The 15983-nt window shown below is 48.4% G+C and overlaps 1 protein-coding gene across 1 annotated transcript in view; it reads left to right on the forward strand.

The window, feature by feature from the left end:
- UBTD1 (ubiquitin domain containing 1) overlaps positions 1–15983 on the forward strand; it is a 64200-nt gene that overhangs the window by 44371 nt on the left and 3846 nt on the right. The window lies entirely within an intron of this gene.

The following is a 15983-nucleotide window of genomic DNA, read 5'->3' on the forward strand; positions in this document are numbered from 1 at the left end:
ATGTTAATAATAATGACAAAAGCGGCCGGGCCTAGTGGCTCAAGCCTGTAATCCCAGCACTTTGGGAGGCCGAGACGGGCGGATCACGAGGTCAGGAGATCGAGACCATCCTGGCTAAAACGGTGAAACCCCGTCTCTACTAAAAAATACAAAAAACTAGCTGGGGGAGGTGGCGGGCGCCTGTAGTCCCAGCTACTCGGGAGGCTGAGGCAGGAGAATGGCGTGAACCCGGGAGGCGGAGCTTGCAGTGAGCTGAGATCCGGCCACTGCACTCCAGTGTGGGCGACAGAGCGAGACTCCGTCTCAAAAAAAAAAAAAAAAGATGGAGTTGATGTTCAAGCCCAAGTCTGCCTGAGGACAGAACCTATACCTTCAGCGCCCGTGTGTCTCTGTTCTAGGCCTGCCAGGTAGCTCAGTAAAGGGTAGCTATAATTACTATTAACCTCCTTTTTTTTTTGAGACAGTCTCACCGTTGCCTAGTCTGGCATGCAGTGGCGCAATCTCAGCTCACTGCAACCTTAGCCCCCAAAGTAGCTGGGACTACAGACATGTGCCACCATGCCCGGCTAATTTTTATATTTTTAGTAGAGATGGGGTTTCACCGTGTTGGCCAGGCTGGTCTCGAACTCCTGACCTCAAGAGATCCGCCCACCTGGGCCTCCCAAAGTGTTGGGATTACAGGCGTGAGCCACCACACCCAGCCACCATTAACTTTCTAATCATTAGATTCATCCAACAGTGGAATAGGCTTCTTTGTGGCATAGGGAGCACCTCAGCTCAGGAAGTGCACAGAGGCTGAATTGTCCCCCAGCTGGGGTGACTGTGGGGCAGTAGGTGGGTCTCCATCACTGAGTTCCAAACCAGCCATACTGAATTAGAGTCTTGAGCTGGTGTCCAGGTGTGTGTTTCTGTGAAGCCAAAGGAGGGCCAGGCGTGGTGGCTCTCACCTGTAGTCCCAGCACTTTGGGAGGCTGAAGTGGGTGGATCACTTGAGCTCAGAAGTTCGAGACCAGCCTGGCCAACATGGTGAAACCTGATCTGTACTGAAAATCAAAAAAAGTAGCCGAATGTGGTGGTGCATACCTGTAGTCCCAGCTACTGGGGAAGCTGAGGTGGGAGGATTGTTTGAGTCCAGGAGATCGAGGCTGCAATGAGCCTCATTACCCACTGCACTCCAGCCTGGGTGACAGAATGAGACCCTGTCTCAGGAGAAAAAAAAAAAAAAAAACCTCACAGGAGGCCGGGGCACACAGTCAGGTGTGGATAACACTGGCCCAGCTGTCCTGGGAGGGCTGAGCTCTTAGATTCCGTTCCTCTGTAATGGGCACTGGGAGGTTGGTAGCTCCTCCCGTGTTGCTCCCGCTGCGTGTTTTCCTTGCTGCTTTTCCAATTGGCATATTCGTCAGAGCTGTGCGTTCAGCTCCTACATTTTCATATTCTAGTTGTAATTCAGCTTCCACTAGTGGTGGAGTGGTTTGGTAGAAAGAATTTACCATACCCCACTGCCACCACCCACCCACTCACACCCACACACGCACGCTCTCTCTTTCTCTCTCTCTCTCTCTGTCTCTCTCTCTGACCGTCTCTGTCTCTCTCTCTCGGGAAACAGCTGTCGGGTCTGGGACAAGTCACGTCACCTTTCAGCCTTGGTTTCTTTGTCTGTAAAATAAAGTGGCTAGGGCAGAGGACTTCAAGGTCACTCCCAGCTTCAGGACTCTGCCATACTCGGGGAACGTGCCCCCTTGGGCATGTCTGAGTGCATGTCTGAGTGCTCATGGCAGTTGACACCCAGTGGGATGGAGTCCCAGTGTCAGAAGTCAGTCTATGCCGTTCGCTTCCAGGTACCTGGCTGCCATGCCGCTGCCCGTTGGGTCCTCCTCCTTGCCAGCAGTGAGGGAGGTTGGACTGCTGTGTCCAGCAGTGAAAAGCACAGTGACTGAGAAGACCTGCCTCCCCTTCCTGGAGTCCTGAGGTAGCAATGGGAGCCAGCCAGATACAGGAGACCTTTCTAGAAACCTCTGGGGAGTTCCTGTTTTATTTATTAGCCGCCATCCTCCTTCTTCTGCCCCAGGAGAAGTGCTGACCCTACGCTGTGCAACCAGCACAAGGAGGCGGACATCCATCAAGCCCACTCTCTGTCACTGTTGAGCTTGACCTCACTTAACCCCTGCATTCTCCTGCGCTGCGAAGTAAAGACCGAGACATCCCTGCAGCAGGAGCTTGCTTTTCTTTTTTTGAGACAGTCTTGCTCTGTTGCCCAGGCTGGAGAGCAGTGGCGCAACCTCGGCTTACTGCAACCTCCGCTTCCTGGGTTCAAACGATTCTCCTGCCTCAGTCTCCTGAGTAAATGGAACTACAGGCATACGCCGCCACGCCAGGCTACCTTTTGTATTTTTAGTAGAGACAGGGTTTCACCATGTTGGCCAGATTGGTTTTGAATTCCTAACCTCAGGTTATCCACCCGCCTTGGCCTCCCAGGTGCTGGGATTACAGGCGTGAGCCACCACGCCCGGCCTTGCAGCTTTCATTTTTCAAAATCACAGCAACTTTATGGAAAAAAGAAAAAGTAACCTTTAATTGTGTAATGGTAAAAGCATTACTGACTCGGCTTGGTCACCAATGACAATAGCTACTGTCTTTTCAGCACTGGGCAGAGTGGTCTCATTTAATCCTTACAGCAGTCCCATTAGGTGGGAGTTACCTACTCTTTTTACAGATGGAAACACCAAATCTTAGGATGGTGAGGTCATCCACCCACGGTCACAAAGGTGGTCAGCAGCCAAAGAGAACCCCCACTGTCCATCTCTGAAGCCCACATGTGAGTAGCCAGGTTGCAGAGAGAGGCTACAGTGTCTCTTTACACATACATAATTATCCATGATCCAGGTTGTCAGAAAGCACATGTAATCAGGGTTCCCTCCAGAGCTGCTAACACTGGAACTGCTCGTGTTCAAGCTAGGATTCTGGCTGCACTTGAGAGCAAACACGTCAGTACGTGGCAAAGATGAGAGTGTGTTGACTACAGGAAAGGGACATAGGTACTTAAAACAAGGGAAGTGCGGTAATTTCCCAAACACCTATGTCTGACTCCACTTGCGAAATACAGTATTCTCTCCAAAGCAGCCTTAGAAAACATGTTAGTTGCATGGCAGGATAGAACCCCAGAGTTAGGCCTGGCGCAGTGGCTCACGCCTGTAATCCCAGTACTTTGGGAGGCCGAAGCAGAAGGATCACTTGAGGCCAAGAGTTCAAGACCAGCCTGGCCAACATGGCGAAACCCCATCTCTACTAAAAATACAAAAATTAGCCATGGGGGCACGTGCCTGTAATCCCAGCTACTTGGGAGGCTGGGGCAGGAAAATCACTTGAACCTGGGAGGTGGAGGTTGCAGTGAGCCGAGATTGTCACTGTACTCCAGCCTGAGCAATAGAGCGAGACTCCGTCTCAAAAAAAGACTAAACAAAAACCCTAGAGTTAGATCCTGAGGATTTGGGGGCTGTGTTTGTAATGGAGATCAGATAGGCCAGTTTTCCTCCGGAAAAGCGTTGGGGGATGGCTGGTCAGTGCCCAGCTCTGGGAGACCACCCTTCCCCCAGCCTGGCCAGATGTGGCCAGGGCCCCCAGGCTGGACTCATGGGCCAGAGAGCAGAAAAAGGCCTGCTCTGCCTGAGCCCAGCCGGGTGGCCGACCCTGTGAATGTGTACGTTGTGTGCAGCACCATGAAAGCACACCCTGTCTCCTCACGCTTGTGTGCCCCCTTGTCCATATCTGTGGCTGCCCGCGCACTGAGGCCTTGGGTAGGTCTGTTTCTCTTGGCTGCACTTTTGTCTCTCCCGTGGCCACAGAGGATCCACAGAGGATCCGGGCCCACCTCCTCCAGCAGGTTTCTTCACTGTACACCTACTTCAGTGACTGGTTTTGTCCCTCCTGGACTCCCACCTCCACCTACCCCCTTTCTTCCTGCCTCTTCCTATTCAGTGAAGCTTGTTCACAAAACATAGTCCTCTGTTCCCCCTTTGCAGGGGTTTCTTGCAGACAGCTCTGTCTACTCTCCCATCTGATCTGCGCCTCCCCTCTCCAGCTCCTCCTCCTTTTCCTAAACTGCCTTCCCATTTCACTCGCCTGTGCAGTATGCCAGGCGTTGACCCTGTCTCTAGGATCAAAAAGATGAACTGGAGGAGGTCTCAGCCTCAGGCAGACAAACAAGATCATCGCAGAGAATTTCCGTTGCTGTGGGCTGGGCATCATCCTAGAGCCGAGAATCGGGCCCTCAGGGGTGCCACCCTGCCTTGATCCTTCAGCTCTGCTTAGGGCCACCTGAGACCCACTGTGCCTTCAGAGATGCCCGTTAGAAAGCCCGGCCCGTCACTTAGCAACTGGCTCCACCCCTTTCCCTCCCTGAGCTGGGGCCCGAGAGGAGGAAAGACCCATAGGCCTGTAAAGAGGCCACCAAATCCCAGAGCGTGGGAGGCTCCAGCTGACCAGAGCTGGGCCAGCACTTTCCCTTCAAAAGTTACCCAGGCTCTGAGGGTCATCTCAGCTAAGTCTGACTATAAATATCACGCTTCCTGAAGGGATTACCTGGGCTCCACACCCCCTGGCTCGCCCCTCCCTGCCTGGGCTGATCCTTCTGGCCCCTGTATTCTTCCTGACCCCTTTTTCCTGCTGCCAGGTGGGACACTTCATACTACCTGTGTTTCAGCTGTGACTGCTAGGGTGGGAGGGGAGAAAGGAGAGATTCGAGTCTGTATCCTGGCCAGAGGGCCCTTGCCTGCCAGGCTGTTGGGACAAGGAGGCTCTTGTTCCTGCCTTCTCCCATCCGGTGTGAGAGCCCTGTCTCTCACACCAGCCAGAGCAAGCCCAGACTTGTCACATAATCGGTACATCTGGGAAGGACACTGTTGGCCCCATCCCTGGAGTAAGGGCTTGGGGACAGAACTTGGTAACTGAGTGTGGAACAGCTTGGGGATTGCTGCAGGTATAAATAGGGCTGTCTCCTGGCTTGGGTGGCCTGACTGGGGAAATCTCTGCTCCCCTTGGCTGATCTCAAATTTGGTGTCACATCCCAGTGGCTTACTTATTCTAGTCCCTGAAGTCACAGGAATAATCTGGGGTGTGAGATCAATAAGTGAAGGAGGGGCCACTCCCCTGCAGACCTCTCCCCTGCTTTCGCCTGCCTCCCTGCTGCTGCAGTGAGCCGTAACTCCTCCACCCCTCCCCACCTGCTCACGGCGCCTTCGTCAGCTCCTTTCTCAATTCAGCAGATACTTGCTGAGAACCGCGCTGGGCCAGGCACTGTGTGAGGCAGTGGGATCTATTCAGCCAGGGTTTGGCATCCTTCCTTGTGGTTTTGGAATCTCCTCTTCTGTGTAGCCATCCTGAGTTCAGCGGTGTGAATTGAGTGGTGGGAGTACACCCACACATGCATACACACTCATAGATGCGCACCAGCTCTGGGCAACTTGGAGAGGACCTTTAATGTTCTGTCTCCCACTCTCCTTTCGGTGCCCTCCCTTGGGGGTGGCATCACCAGACACCATTCATTATCGAGGCCAAACCACCGCGTCCACCATCATTATCCTCCTCCAACCCAGACGTGGTGCCCTCTTGCTCTCTTTCCTCTTCCCTCTCCAAATCAGCTCTCAGCAGCAGCTCTGGAGACCACGTGTTGAACTGTCGATGTTAAGGTATGGGGCTGGGCCTGCCATTTCCACTCCTGTGTTGCTGTGTTTACAGATAGGTTCTTTTTTTTTTTTGGAGACGGAGTCTCGCTCTGTCACCCAGGCTGGAGTGCAGTGGCGCGATCTCGGCTCACTGCAAGCTCCGCCTCCCAGGTTCACGCCATTCTCCTGCCTCAGCCTCCCGAGTAGCTGGGACTACAGGCGCCCACCACCTCGCCCGGCTAATTTTTTTGTATTTTTTAGTAGAGACGGGGTTTCACCGTTTTAGCCAGGATGGTCTCGATCTCCTGACCTTGTGATCCACCCGTCTCGGTCTCCCAAAATGCTGGGATTATAGGCTTGAGCCACCGCGCCCGGCCTACAGATAGGTTCTTAAGTCAGATCAAATACATACCCCAGCCCAGCCCCTGTAACTGGTTCCATGGGTGTGAGGTGGGCCCTGAGAATCTGGATTTTGAACCAGCACCCGAGGAGATCCTAATACGGGAGATTTCAGCCACCCTTTGGGACCCCAGCCTTTGCCTCTATACGCAGACATGTACATTTTCTTTTCAATCACAAATGTTGGCGGGGCATGGTGGCTCACACCTGTAATCCTAGCACTTCGGGAGGTTGAGACAGGAGGATCCCTTGAGCCCAGGAGTTCAAGAGCAACCTGGGCAACATAGGGAGACCCCCCTCTCTATTAAAAAAAAAAAAAGAAGTTTAAACAAACAAAAAATGTCTGTTGCTGTCCTCTGCCCAGCACAATCACGGAAACGCATGCTTTTTGTGTGTGTGTTGCCCTGTGGCCTCCCTGTGCAGGTTGTATGCCTTTGTCAGCTTCATTAAGGACAGGAACCATTTCTGTTACTCTGTCTTTGACCTGAAGCTTATCTAGGACAGGTGGAGATGTAAGTAGAAGCTACTAAATGCTCCTGCTGCTGAAACCAGCAGAGCCTTCCTGGCCCTGGACAAAGCCTCGGGGGGCTGTCAGTAACTGATATCCTACAGGGCATGGGCTTAGCAAGTCACCACCACCGTCGGCTCCCCAAACTCTTCCCACTTTTCCATGGCTGTGCCCCAGAACTCCAAGTATCCTCTTTCCTAATTAACAACTTTTATGGTATTATTCTTATTATTAAAGTAATAAGTTCTTATTGTAGAAAACTTGGAAAATATAAACCAAGAAGAAATAATCGGTAACTGCCAGTGAAATATAACCGCTGTTTACATTTTGATATAAATCCTTCCAGCCTTTTTTCTCTTTTAAAGACCAGGTCTTACTGTGTCGCCCAGTCTGGAGTATAATGGTGTAATTATAGCTCATCACTGCAGCCTTGACCTTCTGGGCTCAAACGATCCTCCCACCTCGCTCTCCCAAAGTGCTGGGGTTACAGGTGCGAGCCACTGTGCTTGGCCCTTCTGTCTTTTTAGTATATATAATTATACAGCTGAGCACTTTGGGAGGCTGAGGAAGGAGGATCACTTGAAGACAGGAGTTTGAGACTAGCCTGGGCAACATGATGAGACCCCATCTCTACAAAAAAAATTTTTTTTAATTATCCAGTCATGTTGGTGCATGCCTGTAATCACAGCTTCTCAGGAGGCGGAGGTGGAAGCATCACTTGAGCCCAGGAGGTTGAGGCTGCAGTGAGCTATGATGACATGGCCTGAGTGATAGAGCCAGACCCCATCTAAAAACAAACAAAAAATAATAATTATACACTTTTTTTTTTTTTTTTTGAGACACAGTCTCGCTCTGTGACCCAGGCTGGAGTGCAGTGATGTAATCTTAGCTCACTGCAACCTCTGCCTCCTCGGTTCAAGCGATTCTCCTGCCTCAAGCTCTCGAGTAGTTGGGACTACAGGCGCACACCACCACCAAGCCTGGCTAATTTTTGTAGAGATGGGTTTTTACCATGTTGTCCCAGCTGGTCTTGAACTCCTGACCTCAAGTGATCTGCCTGCCTCGGCCTCCCAAAATTCTGGGATTACAGGGGTGAACCACCCCACCTGGCCAATACATACTTTTTTTGAATTAAAAGCTGGAGCACTGTGCACTTGCTGTATGGGACCTTTTTTCACTGTGTTGTGGACATTTTCCCGTGTTACTCAGCATCCTACATCACCATTACAGAGTGGCTGCTGCCGATGCTTCGAAAGGATGCCCATATTTTATGTAGCCTTTCTCCTGGCCGTGTGAATTAGGTTGTTCCTAGCTTTTCCCTATTAAAAACGTGCTGAGTTAAATAGCTTTCTAGATAAGTCTTCACCACACACTTGTGATTATTTTCTTAGAATAAATTATTGGAAATCAAATAGCTGAGCCAAAGGGATGAACATTTTAAAGTTTCTCAGTACCATACAAATGCCCTCCCAGAGACATGCACCAATTTGTGCAGCGTATGAATGTTCACACTTTCCACTGCCCAACTTTTTTGACTCCATACAGTATCTTTTTGTTTTTGTTTTTGACTTTTCGAGATGGAGTTTCACTCTTGTTTCCCAGGCTGGAGTGCAATGGCACGATCTCAGCTCACTACAACCTCTGCCTCCCAGGTTCAGGCAGTTCTCCTGCCTCAGCCTCCTGGGTAGCTGGGATTACAGGCATGTGCCACCATGCCCGGCTAATTTTTGTATTTTTAGTAGAGATGAGGTTTCGCCATGTTGGTCAGGCTGGTCTCAAACTCCTGACTTCAGGTGATCCACCTGCCCCGGCCTCCAAAAGTGCTGAGATTACAGGCGTGAGCCACCATGGCCAGCCAATATCTTTTTAAGTAAATGAAATTAATATGTTCATCATCAACTTGTTCATATGCTTAGATGAAAAACTTCCTTTTCTGTGTTTGTCTGTATCTGTGGCTAAGATTGTAAGCATCCGTGTGTAGGGCTGCAAACGTCTGGGCATGTCTCCTATACATGCTTAACTTTGGGCCTGGAGAACTTGGTGAGTTATTTTTGTGCAGCGTTTGACCCACTGATGAAGAGAGCCAATACCAGTCCAGAGGTGGTGCGGCTGCCCTCTGCTGGCTCTGAGGTGCAGTGATGACTGAGAAGGCAATGGCTGGACTCCTGGGGCTCAGCTTACATTAACCCTGCCTGCCCCCTGCCCCTCACCCACCATTCTAAGATTTTCAGCCACAGAGGCCCTACCTGGAGGGTGAAGAGTTTGTCACCGCTGTATCCTGGGTCACTGCATTAATTAGGCACTGTTAATACTTGGAGAGGCTCACTCACAGTGTGACTGTCAGCGGGGGAGAAGCATAGAAATGACGGCTAGCAAAGCTGTCTGCTGTTGTGTAGCAGGGAGGCGACCCTGAAGGCTACTCTGGGGGAGCTCAGGAGGTTTGTGAGCCAAGGCAGCATCCTTCAGGCACGTGTGTGGCCTCCTGAGGTGATGACTTTGAAAGGGGCCACCATGGAGCTTTGTTTATTTTAAAGGTCAGTTCTTTAGTCTTCTCAAGAGAAAATGAGATGCATGGGCACAGTTACAGCTCAGGTGTCCTTGTGTCACAGTCTAGTACCTCACTTGTCGGGCACAGAGCCCAAAGGTGAACATTTTATTTTGTTTGTTTTTGTTTTGGGGTTTTGTTGTTGTTGTTGTTGTTTTTGAGACAGAATCTTACTCTGTCACCCAGGCTGGAGTACAGTGACATGATCTCAACTCACTGCAACCTCCGTCTCTGGGGTTCAAGTGATTCTTCTGCCTCACCTCCTGAATATCTGGGATTACAGGCGCCTGCCACCATGCCTATATTTTTAGTAGAGACAAGGTTTCTCCATGTTGACCAGGCTGGTCTCAAACTCCTGGACTCAAGCGATCCACCTGCCTTGGCCTCCCAAAGTGCCTGGATTACCTGCATGAGCCACTGTGCCTGGCCATTTATTTATTTATTTATTTATGAGACAGGGTCTCACTCTGTCACCCAGGCTGGCGTGCAGTGGTGCAGTCATAACTCACTGCAGCCTTGACCTCCTGAGCTCAAGCAACCCTCCCACCTCAGCCTCCCGAGTAGCTGGGACTACAGGTCATTGCCACCGCGCCCGGCTAATTTTTTTTATTTTTTGTAGAGATGAGGGGTCTTGCTTTGTTGCCCAGGCTGATTGTGACTTCCTGGCCTTAAGTGATCCTTCCACCTCAGCTTCCCAAAGTGCTGGGATTATAGGTGTCAGCCACCATGCTGGCCGAACAGTGAACATTTTTAAATGTCACAAAGCCTGGTCTCTTTCTTCTGTGGGAAGCCTCTCTTGTAGACAGTGCTGACAGCTTGGCTGTGCCCTTTCTCAGCCCTCGGCAGATTAGGAGTGGCCCATGAGCTGGGCCTGCCCTCTCCCCATGTTAGGAGCAGCAGATAGAGACCAGTAAGAAGTGACATCTGGAAAAGAGGAAGGAAGGCAGGGAAACTATAGATTCAGCTCAAGAAGTTAAAATGCCATTGAAGCTAAACAGCTGTTTAGGGAAGAGGCAGAAGTCCCACACCCAGGGGTCCCTGAGGGAGTCACTGTATAATTACTGTGACTCCTGGCGGATCAAAGCTCTTATTAGGGGATCATCCCTGCTAAATAATGAAAGAGAAAAGGAGTCCAGAAATCATGACATGGAGCAACTTCCTTGGTCAAGGCATAAACACCTCCAGGCTAAACTTCATAAAAAATATCTGGATGAAACTGTAACCTTCAGTTTCTTCAGTGTGTCCTTTCTGTCCCTCATACTTAAGCCTTTGATAACCTGGTTTTGATTTTCGTGGCTGGCATGAGGTGGGGATTGCAGTTCATGTTTCCATCATAGTCCCAGCATCATTTGTTACACATAGTCATCTTCCCCTCCAACCTGCAACAGGAATATTCCTTCTCACTGCAAGCAAGTTCCTGTACACACCTGGGTCTGTTTCTGGGCTCTCTGTTCTCATTTGTCATGTATACCAAAAATAAAATTCTAAGTCCTCCAACCAGCTGAATGGACCCATCTTCTCAGCCAAGGGGATTCCAAACAAATCTGAAAAACAAGTCCAGGCCATGATGGGAAGGGGAGTCAGGCCTCATTATACTCTCCTCCCTTTGGAGTTCAGGCACAACTGACCAGCATTAACATTAAAACAGTCCAGGCGTGGTGGCTCATGTCTGTAATCCCAGCACTTTGGGAGGCTGAGGCGGGTAGATCACCTGAGGTCATGAGTTTGAGACTAACCTGGCAACGTGGTGAAACCCTGTTTCTACTACAAATACAAAAATTAGTGAGGTGTGGTGGTACACATCTGTAATCCCAGCTACTCGGCGTCATGCGCATCTGTGTGAAGAGACCACCAAACAGGCTTTGTGTGAGCAATAAAGCTTTTTAATCACCTGGGTGTAGGCGAGCTGAGTCCGAAAAGAGCGTCACCAAAGGCTGGTGGCATTATCATTAGTTCTTACAGGTTTGGGATAGGCAGTGGAGTTAGGAGCAATTTTTTGTGGGCAGGGGGTGGATCTTGCAAAGTACATTCACAAGGGTGGGGAGAATATTACAAAGTACCTTCTTAAGGGCGGGGAGGATATTACAAAGTACCTTCTCAAGGGTGGGGAGGGTGTATCGTACAAAGTACATTCACAAGGGTGGGGGAATATCACAAAGTACACTATCACAAGGGCAGGGAGGGTGTATTGTCACAAAGTCAATTGATCAGTTAGGGTGGGGCAGGAACAAATCACAGTGGTGGAATGTCATCAGTTAAGGCAGGAACTGGCTATTTTCACTTCTTTTGTGGATCTTCAGTTGCTTCAGGCCATCTGGATGTATACACGCAGGTCACAGGGGATATGCTGGCTTAGCTTGGGCTCAGAGGCCTGACATTCCTGTCTTCTTATATTAATAAGAAAAACAAAACAAAATGGTAATGAAGTGTTGGGGCGGCGAAAATTTGGGGGGATGGTGTGGAGAGAGAATGGGCACTGTTTCTCAGGGCTGCTTCGAGGGGATTGGGGCAGTGTGGGAACCTATAGTGGGAGAGATTAAACTGAAGAAAGATTTTGGGGTAAGGGGTAATATTGTGGGATTGTTAGAAGGAGCATTTGTCGTATAGAATGATTAGTGATGGCCTGGATGTGGTTTTGTATGAATTGAGAAACTAAATGAGAGACACAAGGTCCAAATAAAAGGAGAAAAACAGGTATTAAAGGACTAAGAATTGGGAGAACCCAGGACATCCAATTAGAGAGTGTCCAAGGGGATTTGGCATAATTATTTGCTTGGTTGGTGAGTTTTTGGGCTCTATCCTTGAGTTTTTTATGTTGTCATATACCAGGCCAGATTGATTTGGGTAAAAACAACACTCTTCATTTAAACATATACAGAGTTCTCCTTTTTCAGCAGTGAGTAAATCGAGGCCTCAGCGGTTTTGGAGGAAAGAGAAATGCAAAGCCAGTAATTGTTTGTTAAAGGATTAGAAACGGCTAGGAGAGAGTGAGTGAGATTGATAGTGTGGTGGAGATAGGTAGGGAGAGGTAAAGAGTGACTGGAGAATGGGGGCAAGGATAAGAGTGAGTAGAAAAGTGAAAAAAAGGGCTTCATCAGGGTGAAAATATTGGAGGGTGCCCTGTCAGCAAAGATCATCTATCCACTCCAAGAGGGAGTCAAGAGTGGCAGATTAGGGATAGTACTAGGAGACAGCCACTACGATGGTTTGGAGGAATAGTGTAAACTGGCAGTGTAAACAGGGACAGGGCATTTACGAGTAGTTAAGAATGGTGAATAGGGGTATGACTAGACAGAAGATAGTAGGGATGACAAGTTTTCAGGGTGCAATCGAAGTTGTGGGGGTGGTGATTGCATAAAGCCTATTGTAAAGAGTAGGGTAAGGAAGAAGAGACCTAATAAAAATGAAAGGATGTGTTAGGCTTGTAAAGGTTACTGTTATCCTTTAGGAATGCAGGTGAGTTTAAGGGAAGTAGGGGTGAGTACTTGCGACTTCCAGGAGGAAGAGGAGAGATCAGGCTGGCTGTCCAACAGACACAGTTTTATTCTAGAACAGTGAACCCAATGGGGAGGGTCCTGCAGGTGGATGGCATTTGACGTACTATAGATGACTAAGTAGGGTCTGGTCCATCGAGGTTGTAGAGTTTGAGGGGTCAGATTCTTAACAAGAACTGATCGTCCAGCTAGGGTGTCTTCATGTGGCTGGGAATCTGGAGTAGGCAAGAGAAGATTAGCAGCCTGGCCAATTTCCTATCTAGCCTGCTGGAGGACTGGAAGACAGTTGCCTAGAGGGCTGGTATCTGGGACAAGGTTGGGGCCAAGCAAGAAAGTGCATCCATATAAAAGTTCAAATGGACTGTAACATATTTTGAAATGGCCCTGCAAAACTGTCTCTTATGGGGTATGTTTACATTTTCTGTAAAGAATCCCGTTCCCTTTCCAGGTCTTTTTCTGATCCTGAAGAGATTAGCTAAAAATCCAGCACCTGTTAAAAGTCTGAATAGGAAACATTTGCCATCTATTGCCTCTTAAGGGCGGCCACCTATGAAACTTCATCTACATAATAAGAACCTTGGTCTCCACAACTCCTTATCTTTTTTTTTTTTTTTTTTTTTTGAGATAGAGTTTCACTTTTTGTTGTCCAGGCTGGAGTGCAGTGGCACAATCTTGGCTCACTGCAACCTCCGCCTCCCAAGTTCAAGCGATTCTCCTGCCTCAGCCTCCTGAGTAGCTGGGATTACAGGTGCCTGCTACCACGCCCAGCTAATTTTTGTATTTTTAGTAGAGATGGGATTTCACAATGTTGGCCTGGCTGGTCTCGAACTCCTGACCTCAGGTGATCCACCCACCTTGGCCTCCTAAAGCATGGGATTACAGGCGTGAGCCACCGTGCCTGGCCCACAACCCCTTACCTTAACCCAGACATTCCTTTCTGTTGATTTGAGGACTTGAGATAATAACTCTTTCAACCAATTGCCAACCAGAACATCTTTAAATCCACCTATGACCTTTAAGTCCCCACCCCTTCAAGTTATCCCTCCTTTCCACACCAAACCAATGTATATCTCACATGTAATGACTGATGTCTTCAGTCTCCCTAAAACATACAAAACCAAGCTGTAATCCAACTCCCTTTGGGCACATGTTCCCAGAACCGCCTGAGACTGCATCACAAGTCTTGGCCCTCACATTAGGCTCAGAATAAATCTCTTCAAATATTTTCCCAGGTTTGGCTTTTTTTTGTCCAACAGTCTGTCCCTGTTCCAGTACTGTGCCAACTGTAGCTTTATAATTAATGCTGATCATGGCAGCGCAACTTCTCCCACCTGATTCTTTTCTAGGAGCATCTTTGTTCTTCTATATAAAATTTAGAATCAGCTTGCCAGGTTCCTTGGGAAAAAACTGACGGGAATTATATTGGAATTGTATCACATTTATAGATCAATTTAGGGGGAGTGGACATCTCCATGATTTCTTTGAATGTTGCTTCATTCCCATTTTCCCTATTGTATCCTTCTGGAAATTCAGTTCAAAATTTTAGACCTAGCAGGACATAGTGTCCCCTATATAGTCCCAGCTACTTGGGAGGCTGCTGGGGAAGAATACCTTGAGCCCAGAAGTTTGAGGCTGCAGTGAGCTATGATGACACCACCACACTCCAGACTGGGCAACAGAGTGACCTTGTCTCTCAGAAAGAAAAAAGACATCGGAATCTCAATTATATTGTTCTTTTTCTATTTTTATTTTCTTTTTATTTTTTTGAGACAGGGTCTCTGTCACCCAGGCTGGAGTTGGAGTGCAGTGGCGTGATCATGACTCACTGCAGCGTCAGCCTTTCTGGGCTCAGGTGATCCTCCCACCTCAGCCTCCCAAGTAACTGGGTCTACAGGTGCACGCCACCATGCCCGACTAATTTTTTTGTATTTTTTGTAGAGACAGGTTTTTGCCATATTGCCCAGGCTGGTCTCGAATTCCTGGGCTCAAGTAGTCCATCTGCCTTGGCTTCCCAAAGTGCTGGGATTACAAGTGTGAGCCACTGGGCCCGGCCTATATTTTTCATTTTTAGAAATTCTATATGGTTCTTTTAAGATCTTATTGGTTATACATATTATGTACCCACAAAAATTAAACATTTTTTAAATCTCCTTGATCATTCTTTATAATCTCTTATTCATATTTTTAAGGCCCTCATCCCTTAACTCAGTATTTCATAATCTATCCAAAGTCTTTGCAAATCTGATTCTTTCATCTGCTGTTTTTGCCAGTAAAGCTTGTACTACCTTGTTTCCTTGCATATTGAAATTTTTTTAAAAAAACTATTACCTTATTTATTTTTCTTGGAACTTTATCTTGGGAATTCTTAGAGGCCTGGTTTGAAGTTATTTTCCTCCAGAGAGGGTTTGCCTTTCCTTCTGCCACCTCACCACCCCAGGAACACTTTAAATTAAATGTTCAGCTTTAGAGTTTTCTGCCCCTACACTGTGAATTCCGGTGGTGAACTACAGGATTTAGTCAGACCTGAGGTGGAACCCTCACTCACTGTGTGACCTGGGGCAAGTCATTTAATCTCTCTAAATCTGTCCTATCACCTGTGAAATAGCAATAGTAATACCTGCTGCCTAAGCAAGGATGAAATGGGATCGTGTATATAAATAAAGCCTTGCCTGGGATTCTTTCTCAGCGGAGGTCAGTGCCTGCTATTCTCTTCCTTTTGCCTCAGCCAGTGGGAGCAATCTGGTGGTGGCCCCTAGCCTTAGTTCTGCCTCTCGGCGTAGGACCTGAGTTATAGTGGAAGCAGAGTGCTTCACATCTCACTCCTGTGGCTCACTCTGCCTTTAGTTTTGAGATGACTGAGCCTCCAAAAGCCTTTGAGAGACGCCTCTGCCCTCAGTCTTGACTGTGGTTTGGAGTTGTCTTGGAGGTCACTTGGAGCTGGGTAACAAGAAAAATGACATTTGACAGAATTGTTTTATTTGTCAGATGCTGCAGGAATTTTGGGGGGAGTTTGTTGATTACGATTTCTTAAAAAAAATCTTTGTGACTATGGGCATTAGTAACAAGATGTTAAAATTGTTAATAATTTTTTTTTTTTTTTTGAGACATGATCTCGCTCTATTGCCCAGGAAGGAGTGCAGTGGCACCATCACAGCTCACTGCTGCCTCCACCTCCCAGGCTCAAGTGATTTCTCCCATGTTAGCCTCCCAAGTAGTAACTAGAACTACAAGAGCGTGCCATCGTGCCTGGCTAATTTTTTAAAATTTTTTTGTAGAAACAGGGTTTTACCATGTTGCCCTGACTGGTCTAGAACTGCCGGGCTCAAGCGATCCTACTGCCTCCCAAAGCACTGGGATTACAGGCATGAGCCACC

Source organism: Theropithecus gelada, chromosome 9 (assembly GCF_003255815.1).
Source record: "Theropithecus gelada isolate Dixy chromosome 9, Tgel_1.0, whole genome shotgun sequence".
Taxonomy (NCBI): domain Eukaryota; kingdom Metazoa; phylum Chordata; class Mammalia; order Primates; family Cercopithecidae; genus Theropithecus; species Theropithecus gelada.